Source organism: Nelumbo lutea, chromosome 1, assembly GCF_056320005.1.
Source record: "Nelumbo lutea isolate HS-2025 chromosome 1, American lotus-T2T, whole genome shotgun sequence".
Classification (NCBI taxonomy): Eukaryota; Viridiplantae; Streptophyta; class Magnoliopsida; order Proteales; family Nelumbonaceae; genus Nelumbo; species Nelumbo lutea.
In genome coordinates, this window is record NC_142684.1 from 89,784,693 (window position 1) to 89,797,244 (window position 12,552).

A 12,552-nucleotide genomic window follows, 5' to 3' on the forward strand; every position below is an offset into this window, starting at 1 on the left:
ACTCAAAACAAGTTGAAACACCTTAACGTTTTGTTTTGATTTATTTTCTATTATTTTAAAAGTATGAATATTCTCAAAAATATTTATGAAATTTTATGATGATAAAATTTATTTTTTTATATTTAAATTTATTGATAAAAAATGAGGGCAAATAGGGTAATTAGTTATTTATATTAAATAAATTGAAAAGAGTTAATTTCAATATATTCAATGTATTCAAATATCTTTCATTAAATCCAACATTTAAGGTATTAATTTCCATTCACTTTCATTGAATCATATATTTAATACTTCTTTTTTTCTTCTAATCATTAAATTCTAAAATTAAATACATACATAACAAATTAATAATTGCAATAACATAAAATGCGAGTTTTGCTCCTCTCCTCTCTTGTGACAAAACTCACGCTCTCTCTCGCCATCTACCCGGCGACGACTACACAACTATCACTGCCTATACTGAAGCCGAACTCAAATGCGAGTTTTTCTCTTCTCCTCTCCTCTCGCAAACAAACCTCACGCTCTCTCTTCCCATCCACCCGACAATGACTGCACAACCATCATTGCCGGTGACAAACAATCATCACCAGCGGGATCAACCTCAGGTATTGTATTTTTTGCATCTCTTCTTCCATCGCAAGCAATGAAGAGTTCACCGCTCATAGTGGTGCCAACGTTGTCACCACGGATCTGGCAGACCTGGTCGTGCTTTGAACTCTTTGGCTGAACAATCAAATGACATAATTGGTAAAGCTCAGGGGAAGAAAGGAAGAAACGCAAAACTAATTAAGAGCACAATAAGACAGAATTTCTGTGCAATGAATATGTATTTCGCAAAACAACAAATAAAGTGATGGATAAAGAACAATGAACAAACCAATCTATGCTAAACTACTAAAATTTCCATCAGATAAGTAAAGCACAATGTGAGACAATGAAATCTCATGACTTTGAAAACTGAGATTCTTATGCACCCAATGAATTTCAGAGAAAAGTGGATAGGGGGAACAGTTCGAATACAAACCGCTGCCTCTCCTTCGGACTCCATTGGCATCTGTTTTCTATTCAGTCGGGTAGGGATGATCGATAAGATAAACTGGTTAAATCTTAATGAGATCTAAGGATCATCGACACTCCAAAAAGTCTTGGGTCTGCCTCTCACCACATGCAAAAAAGCTTATATAGGAATCTGCTTTTCCATGTTTTCACTCTGAAAAACATATTTACCTTTTCTTCCTGAAATGGTTCAGTTCCAATTCAGATCTGCCTTGAAACACCTAAAAAATATATACTAAGAATCAGCATTCCCCCTTCCATAAGTCTTCTCTTGCGGTCAATTCCTGAGGTTGATTTCGCCGCCGGTGATGATTGTTTGTCATCGGCAGTAATGGTTGTGTAGTCGCAACCGGGCGGATGAAGAGAGTGAGAGAGAGAGTGAGGTTTGTCTACGACAAGAGAGGAGCAAAACTTGCATTTGAGTTCGACTTCTGTCTAGGCGGTGATGGTTGTGCAGTCGCCGCCAGGCGGACGGGGAGAGAGAGCGTAAGGTTCGTCACAGGAGAGGAGCAAAACTCGCGTTTTGCTTAACCCAAATTAATGGTAGTGGTAACTAACGGGGCTGAAGGCTTATCCCCGCGAACGTTGCTTGGACGCAGATTGCATGGACTGAAGCCAATCTCTACTTTAAAAATCTGTGTTTTCATCTAGGTGGTGGTGAGAAATTAAACCATTTGGGTCAAATGGGACAATCTATGTTACCCCAATTAAATAATAAAATTCAAAAATATATAGAAGTTAAAAAAATGGAAACGTTTTTAACATCAATATATTTAACATATTAAACAATAATAAATATGATAAACAATGTTTTAAAAAACCAACTTGGAGGTTGAACTGCTTTTGCCTTCAGGTCACAGGTCACCAATTCAACTGTCAAGGTCAAAGGAGTCAAACCACTCTGCGTCAACACTGTGTGTGTGTGTAAAAATACATATTTTATTTATAAATAATATAATTATGTTTTACATATATTACATATAATATATGTATTATGTTACATTTATTTATGTTTTTAATTCCATTTTATTTTTTATTTATAAAATAATAAAAATTGCAATTTTGGGCCAAAAAGGTTTTTTTTTCGCAAAAATAGCAAGGCAAAAGTACATAATGCCCTTGGGATGTATAGATCTTGAAAAGTTACTCAAAATTAAAAAAAGAAAAAAAGATAACCCCAATCGGACATTGGAGTGCAAAGTTATGGTTTCCAAAAGTTTGCACATAATTAAGTGCACAACCTGCGACTTAGTTATTGGGTCAAACGGGTCTATGGTTGAACCAAGTTAAACGGTTTTTAACTAAAAGGAGGAGCTTCAATAGAATCAAACTTAAAATCAAGGCTGAGTGACAATTTGAACGGTTCAATTGACTAGGTCAACAACAAGCCGAAAACATTTATGATAATAAGAAATGTTTTTATTAATGATGGAAATGAAATGTAAAATTTAAAACCAATTAGAAGTAAAACTAATTTCCTATTATCTCTCATTAAATCTCATATCTAAGGTATATTCTCTTATTAAATCCTATATTTAAGATATATTTTCTCATCACTAAACGTAGTTAATTAAATACATAACATTAATTTTAATAATATAAAAATAAATATTTTGAAAAATATTTTGAAAACAAAACCATTTTGTTCCCTCTCGGTGGTGGGTATGCAATTCAACCATTTGGGGTCAAATCTTATAATAAATAATGTCGTAATTAAATAATAAATAAAATATATAATACAAAAAATAGAAAAGAATTGGGCATGTCATTAATATTGTATATTCATTATACTAAACTATTTAATGCATTCAATTATCTCTCATTAAATCCAACATTTGAGGTATTAGTTTGCATTCAACTTCATTGAATCATATATTTAAGGCTTCTTTGTTTCTTCTCATCATTAAATTCTATAATTAAATACATACAAAATAAATTAATAATTTCAATAGCATAAAAACTTATACTTTTAAAATCTACCTGAAAAAATAGCGTTTTCATCTAGGTGGTGGTAGGAAATTAAACCATTTGGGTCAAATGGGACAATCCATGTTGTCACAATTAAATAATAAAATGAAAAAAAAATATAGAAATTTAAAAAAAATAAGAACATTTTTAACATTGTATATTTGACATAATAAACAATAATAAGTATGATAAATAATATTTTAAAAACAGACCCGGAGGTTGATCCGCTTTTGCCTTCAAGTCACAAGTCACTAATTCGATTGTCAATGTCAAACGAGTCAAACCGCTCTACGTCAACACTATGTGTGTGTGTGTAAAAATACATATTTTATCAATAAATATTATAATTATGTTTTACATATATTACATATAATATATGTATTATGTTATATTTATTTATATTTTTAATTCTATTTTAAATTTTTTTATTTATAAAAATATTAAAAATTGCAATGTGGGGCCAAAAAAGGTTTTTTTTTTTTTGTGAAAAAAGCAAGGCAAGACACATAATGCCCTTGGGACGTATAGATCTTGAAAAGTTACTCAAAAAAAAAAAACATGATTGAACATTGGAGTGCAAAGTTATGGCTTCCAAAAGTTTGTACATAATTAAGTGTGCACAACCTGCGACTTGGTCATTGGGTCAAATGGGTCAATGGTTGAGTCACCCAAGTTAAATGATTTTTAACTAAAAGGGGGAGTTTCAACAGAACCAAACCTAGAATCAAGGTCGAGTGACGGTTTGAACGGTTCAATCTGGCAGGTAAACAACAAGTTGAAAACATTGATGATAAATAAGAAATATTTTTATTAATGATAGAAATGAAATGTAAAATTTAAAACCAATTGAAAGTAAAACTATTTTCCTATTATCTCTTATTAAATCTCATATCTAAGGTATATTCTCTTCTTAAATCCTATATTTTTTTATTAAATCCTATATTTAAGATATATTTTTCTCATCATTAAATTGTAGTAATTAAATCCATAACAGTATTTTTAATAATATAACAATAAATATTTTGAAAAATAATTCAAAAACAAAACCATTTTCTTCCCTCTCAATGGTGGGTAATAGGGTTGTTCATAAGAAGGCCCAACTCAACCAAACCGACCAACCCGGACTGACCCAACCCGAGTTGGCCAGGTTTTCATCAGCACCAGTCAGTTTCGGATTGTACAAATTCATAAACCGATGGTTCGGGTCGGTTTCGGTTTTCATTAAAATTGAAATATATATTTAAATAGATTAGGTCAATTTAATTTAAAATCAAAATATATATTTAAATAGATTATATTTAAATAGTTAAGTAGGAACTAAGTCAATTCGGTTTGGGTCGGTTTCGGTTTTCTTGTGTGAAAACTGAAACCGACCCAAACCGAATTGACTTAGTTCCTACTTAACTATTTAAATATAATCTATTTAAATATATATTTTGATTTTAAATTAAATTGACCTAATCTATTTAAATATATATTTCAATTTTAATTTAAATATATTTTATATTTAAAACTGTTAAATAAAGATATTTCAGTTTTACATGAAAACTGAAATATCTGACAACCCAAACTTCCACCACACAAGCACATGAGCCATGGGGGCATGGATGAACTTAGAGCCAAAACCGACCCAAACTAACCAAACTGACCAAGTTGGCTTTGCTTAACACTGGGTCAGTTTCGGTTTCCATCTCAAGTAACCCGACCAGGTCGGGTCGGTTAGAAAAACCTCTGTAAACCGACCCAACCCGACCCGTGAACAACCCTAGTGGGTAAGCAATTCAACCATCTGGGGTCAAATTTGTTAATAAATAACGCCTTAATTAAATATTAGAAAATTAAAATAAATAAAATATATAATACAAAAAATAAAAAGAACTAGGTATGTCATTAATATTGTATATTCATTATAATGAAAAAAAAAATAAGTGTGAAATGTAAGAAGTATTTTTGCAAATGATGAAAATGAAACGCCAAAATTAAAAGAAACCTAAAAATGAAATGATGTCATAGTCAAATAATAAAATTTTTAAAAATAGAAAATACAAAGAATCACAAAAATAAATATTATACATAACATATAATGTTATATATTTATAAAAATAAAATATTGGATACATATATAATATTATACATTCATTATATTGAACAAAAATAAATATTATACATAAGATATAATTTTATCAATAATAAAAATGTAATACAAAATTTAATGTCAACTTAGAAATCAAACTATTTTTCTTTTTAGGGTTAGCGGTTTGGGTCAAATGGATTAATCGATGATATAATAGTTAAATAATAAATATTTAAGAAATAATAAAAAAGTATAAGTAATCAAAAGAATATATAAAAAAAAAATTGTATTAACTATGTCAAACAAAAATTAAGTGTGGTAAGTAAAAATTATGTATATAATGTAGATGAAATATACAATTTAAAATTGACCCGGAAGAAATTTTATTTTCTTATTTAAATGGTGGGTCAATGATCCAACTTTTCAAAGAAATTCATAATGTCATAATTGAATAATAAATATTTTAAAAAAATAGAACACAAAAGATAAAAAAGTATAGAGTTTTGTTAAAAACATTTTGGAACATTTCTAATGTTATATAATCATCATATTAAATAAAAATATTTGTTAAAATAGAAATTCTTTTTATTTAAGACAGAAATGGAATATAAAATTTGGTAGTAGTAGTAGTAATAATAATAATAATAATAATAATAATAATAATTGTTATTGTAATTCAATATTTTTGTAGGTGCACATTTTGTACAAGTATTTCAGTTTATTTTTAATCATATTGTTCCTTTTATTAATTTTGAATATCTATCCTAACTATGATATATCTAAAATTCAACTAATTAATATGAAAAGCTTTCACTAATCATAACTATATGGAAAAGCTTTCACTAATCATAACTCATGAATTATGAATTCACATCAGCTCCCCACAAGGAGGTGCCCCACAATGTCCCAATACATGGCTGGGATGTGTTGCAGGACATTGTGGGGCGCTTCTTTATAAGTTTGGATCTCCTACTCACACAAACTCTATTCACGTCTACCCATATAATATTGCAACCACACATGGAGAACATCTAATCTTCTACATAGTATATTATGTTGGGGGAGATATTTGCAATTCACGGAAGAGTGTTTTGTAGGTAGATATAGGCGGAGTTCTCGTGGACAGGTGATCCAAGTCCTTACTCCTTGGAGGGGCTGATTTTAACTTATGAATTACTACTTTTATAATGTGAATTGATGAATTATAAGATTTTTTGGTATCATTTCTTTTTCACATCAAAGTCAAACCCTAATTTTAAAAGTACGAAGGTATTATAAAGTTTAGAGGGAGCTGAGGTAATCAAGTGAGACCCAGGGTCAAGTGGCACGTACGTTGCTACAGAGTTTAGATCAGAAACCAACAACCAATCCCAACATAGTTTACGGTCATGCATTCGGAGACATCTCCCCTTGTCCCAATGCACGACTGTTGGGACTAGATTACTACAAGCCTAGGGGTTGCGTGGTCACAATTGGATCTCATAGCATAAATTCTAGTCGTTGTCCAAATTTTATTTCATTTCTTTTTTTAACTTTTTATTTTTCAGCAATTACAATGATTTATCTTTGTAGATCGTTCTTATATGCATAGTACAGAGTCATCAATCAAGGGTTTTAGTTTGGAGTCTGGATGTATGATGCACGGTCCCAACAACATTCCAACAAGTCATTGTAGCGGTCAGATTCTTCACCATGTAGGGCAAAGGAGATGTTCTCTATGCATAACTGCAATGACTTGTTGGGACCATGTGTTGGGATTGGATTGGGAATTTTAGTTTGGGCCCTTTTCCCTCTCTCACAGTTCAATTACCTTTGGTCAATAGGGGAATCCATGGTGATGGAGGGAGATTTGGCTCGACCCTTTGGTCATGCGACACATGAAAGCAATCGAGAGTGACCTGGCAGAAGCGCCAGCTTGGCACGACAGCGGGCCCACAACCCGAGCTCCAAGAAAAGGAGTCCCGAGTTCTCCCAAAAAAGGAACCCACGACCCGAGCTCCCCAAGGAAGAACCCTAGCTCCCCCTTAGAGGTCCTGAGCCTTATAAGGAGCGCAAAGGGCAAAAAACCCGAGTTGACCCACCTCGGGGCAGTTCGGGCCACACTTCTATCCGAACTCAAGACTTCACCTCGCACACCACTTCGGCTCCAAGTCGCCTGACTGAACAACCGTACCTGGCGCCCAGGAAGCCCGTATACAGAGGCGGTGCGCCTGACTGATTAGGGGTCCGACACATGACAACCGCCCTCCAACGGCCACCTGCCACCGCCATCTCAGACGTGGCAGAGACGGTCCTGACTAGGAAGACAGTGGCGGTTATGACACCCGAACTGGCAACTGGCAAAGGTTATGACACCCAAACTAGCAATTGGCAGAGGTTATGACACCCGAATCGGCGTCTGGTAGAGATGATGACACCCGATCTGGCGAAGGTGATGATGCCCAATCTGGCAGAGGTATGGGAGTGAGTGTACCGGGGTGCTGATTATAAAAGGCCCCCTTCCCCCAAAGAAGGAAGTATGTGATTCTTGTGCTTTCTGGTCTTGAAGTCCTTCATTCCCCTTGCCTTCTCAAGAGCACTAACTTGAGCTTCGGAGTGTTCCAACCGGGTTCTTCCCCGGAAGTCTCCAATTTCTCCCTTGTTTCAGGCACCTCCAATTCCATCAGAGGCGAAGCAACCGACAGCTACGACCGACCGGATTGCACATCATCATTTGGCGCCGTCTGTGAGAAGACTTCAAAAAGCCTCCCCTAACCTTTAACTCTCTCCCTCTCTCTCAAAGAAACCTTAGCTTCCATGGCTTCCTCCAACAGCAATAGGCACAACGCCGACTTGAATGTTGTAGGGGAACACCCTCAGCCCGTCGCTGTATGCATCGGACAGTTCACCGTCCCCCTCTCAATGGATGGAATCCATAGCCTCAATGCACCGAGTGCAGCGGCACCTGTTAATGTTCCCCTTCCCCCCCCCCCCCCTATCGAGACAACTTTTGCCGAACCAACCGTTGTCCCTCTGGCGACCATCCAGAACCAGCTTGATGACATGATGCAGTGCATGCAGGCAATGCAAGCCCAAATGCAACAGTTCCAGCAACATCAATTCCATCAGCAGCAAGTACTGCACCACATTTTTTAGTGTCACTATCAACAGCAGTTCCCCCAACTACCTCTGAACCAACCACAGCTCCCACCTCGGCACCATGCTCCGAAGCCGATCAAGCCCTCCCCTCAGGGTGGACGCCTTCACCGAGGGAAAGCCTCCCAACTTCAGAACCCCTCCAAGAGCCAGGCCTCACCTCCGGATAGGAGAGAAAGACTAATTACCCCTGCCTCGCAGCTCGCCAGTGGATCAGGAACCTCCTTGCCGAAGTCAGCACCTCGGCACTCTAGGTTCGAGCTCCCGCTCACAGAGAACCAATTTGGTGTCTTGGCCACGGACTACCAACAGTCCGGGCCGATCGAGCTCGACAACACCGAGGCAAGTAGTGCCAATACCAGGCCTTCTGAGCGGCAGCGAAGACGCCGGCGAAGTCGCCGAACTACCACCCGCATCCTGCCCGAGCTCCGAGGTAAAGAAGAAACAAGCTCGGATGAGGTAAAAGTTGTCCCTATTCTTTCAGTTCCTTCCCCTCTGTCATTAGAACTCCTTACGGTTTCCATGCCCAAAGATTTCAAATCCCCTCCCCTAGACAAGTATGATGGGTCATTTGACTCCAATGACCACGTCGATGCTTTCCAGTCCCAAATGCACCTGGCGAGGGCCAGTGAGTCCTGCATGTGCGTGGCCTTCACTAAGACCTTTAGATGAGTGGTCTGCACTTGGTACAAGAACTTGGCCCCCGGGTCGATAAGAAGTTGGACCCAATTCGTGCAAGTCTTCACCGCGCACTTCGTTACTAGCAAACAGTGTCCTCGAACCGAGGAGAGCCTCCTCGAAATAGTCCAGAGGGAAGGAGAGTCCATCCGACGCTATGTCAAACGGTTCAATGATACGTGCTTGCAGATACCGCGCCTAGACCCCACAGTATAGCTCACGGCAGCCAAGAGGGGCATGACACACAAGGAGTTCAAGTGGCACTTGGTAGTCAACCAGCCCGTGACCGTAGCTGAATTCCTCAAGCTCGCGGACAAATTTATAAGGACAGAGGAGGAAATCAATCAAAGGAATGAAAGCGGGATTGAAAAAAGAAAGAGGGAAGGCGAACCCTCCAACCCAGATCACAAGAGAAGGAAAGACCCACCTCGGGGGACGAAGCCAAACCAGCCGTTCGGAGCTTCCTTAGTAGGTCGAATGGACTACACGCCCTTAAACGCGAAGCAGGCTGAGATCTTAATGACGATTAAAGACACCCCATACGTGAAATGACCACCTTGTTTGAAGGGAAATCCAAATGAGAGGAATAAAAACTTGTACTGCAGTTTCCATAGAGACCACGGTCATAGCACCAAACATTGTAATAATCTCCGCGATGAGATAGAAGAACTTATCCGTCGCGGGTACCTAAGGAATTTTGTACAGCAATAATAATAATAATAATAATAATAATAATAGTAATAAGACAGGTCGGCAGGGAGAGCACAACAGAGATGCTCCCGAGTCCAGCAGCCGGCTAGCTAAACCGCAGAAGCAGCCCTTGGAGGAAAGACCAGTTCAGGAAACAATCTACGTGATCGTTGGAGGATCGATCGTAGCAAGATGCATCTCGACAGTAGCTCGAGCATCAACCCGGGAGGTTGCTAGAGAAGAACAAAATCCCCTAAAGCGGCCTAGGATGGAAGACCCCATGTTCTTCACCGAAGATGATGCGCGTGAGGTCCACTACCCCCACGACGACGCACTTGTCATAAAGGTGAAGATCAACGACTTCGAAGTCCGGCACGTACTCGTTGACTCTAGCAGTTCGACAGACATCATTTTTAAAGCGGCCTTTGACAAACTCCAATTCCGAGAGAGTGACTTGAAGCCCGTGAACACTTCGCTGGTCGGCTTCAGCGGAGAAGAGGTCAGACCCCTGGGAAAGGTCACAGTACCTGTGGAAGTCGGCACGTGGCCAAGCACGGTAAGACTCAGTCACGATTTCTTGGTGGTCGCAACCCCCTCCCCCCACAATGCCATAGTAGGTCACCCGATCACCCACGCTTTAAAAGCCGTGGTGTCCACTTACTATTTGACCATGAAGTTCTCAACGGACTTTGGCATCGGGGTATTGCGGGGCGACCAGCTCGAGTCCCGCAAGTGCTACGTTGCTGCCCTTAAGGGAAAGGCCAAGGTGACCGGCGACGTTGAACTGGAGTGACCGGTGGAACAGAACGAGGAGCGAGCTGCACCAACAAAGGAAACTGTTCCCATCCCTGTCTTGGCAGAAGACCCAGCCAGATCACTTCAGGTCGGTGCGTCCCTGGAAGAACCCTTGTGATCCGAACTGGCACGCTTCTTACTTAGTAACTTAGATGTCTTCGCTTGGTCTGCGGCAAAAATGCCCAGCATGGACCCTAAGCTCATAACTCACAAGCTCAATACTGACCCTGTAGTTAGACCCATTAGACAGAAGAAATGCAACTTAGCCCAGAACGCTGGAGGGCGGTCGATGAGGAGGTCGAGAAGCTCCTCGCAACAGACTTCATAAGGGAAGTACATTACCCGAGCTGGGTAGCCAACCCTGTTCTGGTAAAAAAGGCAAATGGCAAGTGGCGCATGTGCGTCGATTACACCGACCTGAACCGAGCTTGCCCAAAAAATTGCTTCCCCCTCCCCAGGATCGACCGCCTAGTGGATGCGACCTCAGGACACGAGTTGCTAAGCTTCCTGGATGCCTACTCGGGCTACAACCAAATCAGGATGGACCCAGCTGACGAGGAAAAAACCGCCTTCGTAACCGAGTTCAGCCTGTACTACTACAAGGTTATGCCATTCGGACTGAAAAACGCTGGGGCAACCTTTCAAAGGCTTGTGAATAAGCTGTTTTAACCCTTAATTGACACAAAGATAGAATGTTATGTAGACGACATGGTTGTCAAGACACAGTTTTTGCATGAATTAATACAAGATTTGCATTCTGTCTTTCAAATTCTTCGTCAATTTAACATGAAACTAAACCCAAACAAGTGTATCTTCGGTGTCACTTCGGGTAAGTTCCTAGGGTACATCATCAACCGGCGTGGTATTGAGGCCAACCCGAACAAGATAAAAGCCATCCTAGATATGATACCACCTCGAAAAGTGAAAGAGATTCAGAGGCTAAACGGCAGAATAGCCACTCTATGTCATTTCATGTCCAAGTCAACAGACCGTTGCCTGCCCTTCTTCAAGGCAATAAAAGGCAAAGGGTTCGAGTGGAACCCGAAATGCCAGCTCTCATTTGACGAGCTCAAAAAATACCTCACCAGTATCCCAGTGTTGACCCGGCCCAAAGAGGGTGATGTTTTAGAACTATACCTCTCGGCAAGCGACAAAGTGGTCAGTTCGGTATTGATAAAGGAAGCAGATCGGGTCCAACGACCCATCTATTATGTTAGTAAAATATTGCAGAGAGTAGAAACAAGATATCCAGAGATAGAAAAGCTAGCCTATGCGCTGGTCATTGCGGCTCGCAAACTCTGCCCGTATTTCCAAGCTCATACTATCATTGTCCTCACCGACAGACCCTTGAGGCAAGTATTACTCAGGCCCGAGGTCTCTAGTCGATTGACGAAGTGGGCCATCGAACTCAATGAGTACGACCTCCAATACAAGCCACGAACCGCTATCAAAGCTCAAACCTTGGTAGATTTTGTTGCAGAATGCACGTTTAGCTCCGAGGTCCTCAGCCTGGTTGGGCACGAGGCTCCCAGTTCGGGTGAGCTCGGTGCTCCCAGGCCGATTGAGTCCGAGACCTGTGAGGTCGCACCCAATTCGGTATCTCTCCTGGTTAGGCCGAGCGCGAACTTGGATGAGGAGCCCTGGATCCTTCACGTAGATGGCTCCTCAAATCAGTAGGGCAGCGGAGCCGGTGTAGTTCTCCAAGGTCCGAGTGGCACGAAACTGGAGTACGCGCTACACTTCGAGTTCACGGCATGCAACAATGAGGCAAAATACGAGGCGTGGGTAGCCGGGCTAGCCCTGGCACAAGAGGTAAAGGCAAAACACATAGTTATCTGCAGCGATTCCCAACTTGTGGTCAACCAAGTTACAGGGGAATACGAAGCCCGCGAGCCAACTATGATCGCTTACTTAGCAAAGGTAAAAGAGGCTCTGCTTAGCTTCCAGTCACACTTCATCAAGCAAATACCGAGGTCAGAGAACGCTGAGGCTGACACCCTGTCTTGGATAGCCAGCACAAATGACAACACCATGAGAACTGTGTACATAGAGGACTTACCTCGGCCTATCATTTTCCGGGGGGCAGAGGAGGTTGCTCCTGTCGCCCGAGCAGAATCGAACTGGATTGATCCACTCGCGAGCTTCCTGCTACACGG

General features: G+C 40.1%; 1 long non-coding RNA gene across 2 annotated transcripts; it reads right to left on the reverse strand.

Moving 5' to 3' along the window:
* Positions 1–283: 283 nt before the first annotated feature.
* Positions 284–1,620, reverse strand: LOC148876041 (uncharacterized). Of its 2 annotated transcripts, none has more exons than XR_016108279.1 (2): positions 1,228–1,620; positions 284–723 (listed from the first exon to the last, which is right to left on the reverse strand). It is a non-coding gene; the product is annotated as an uncharacterized LOC148876041 (long non-coding RNA). The 2 variants fall into 2 exon arrangements; XR_016108254.1 differs by having other exon boundaries at positions 1,025–1,620.
* Positions 1,621–12,552: the final 10,932 nt, after the last annotated feature.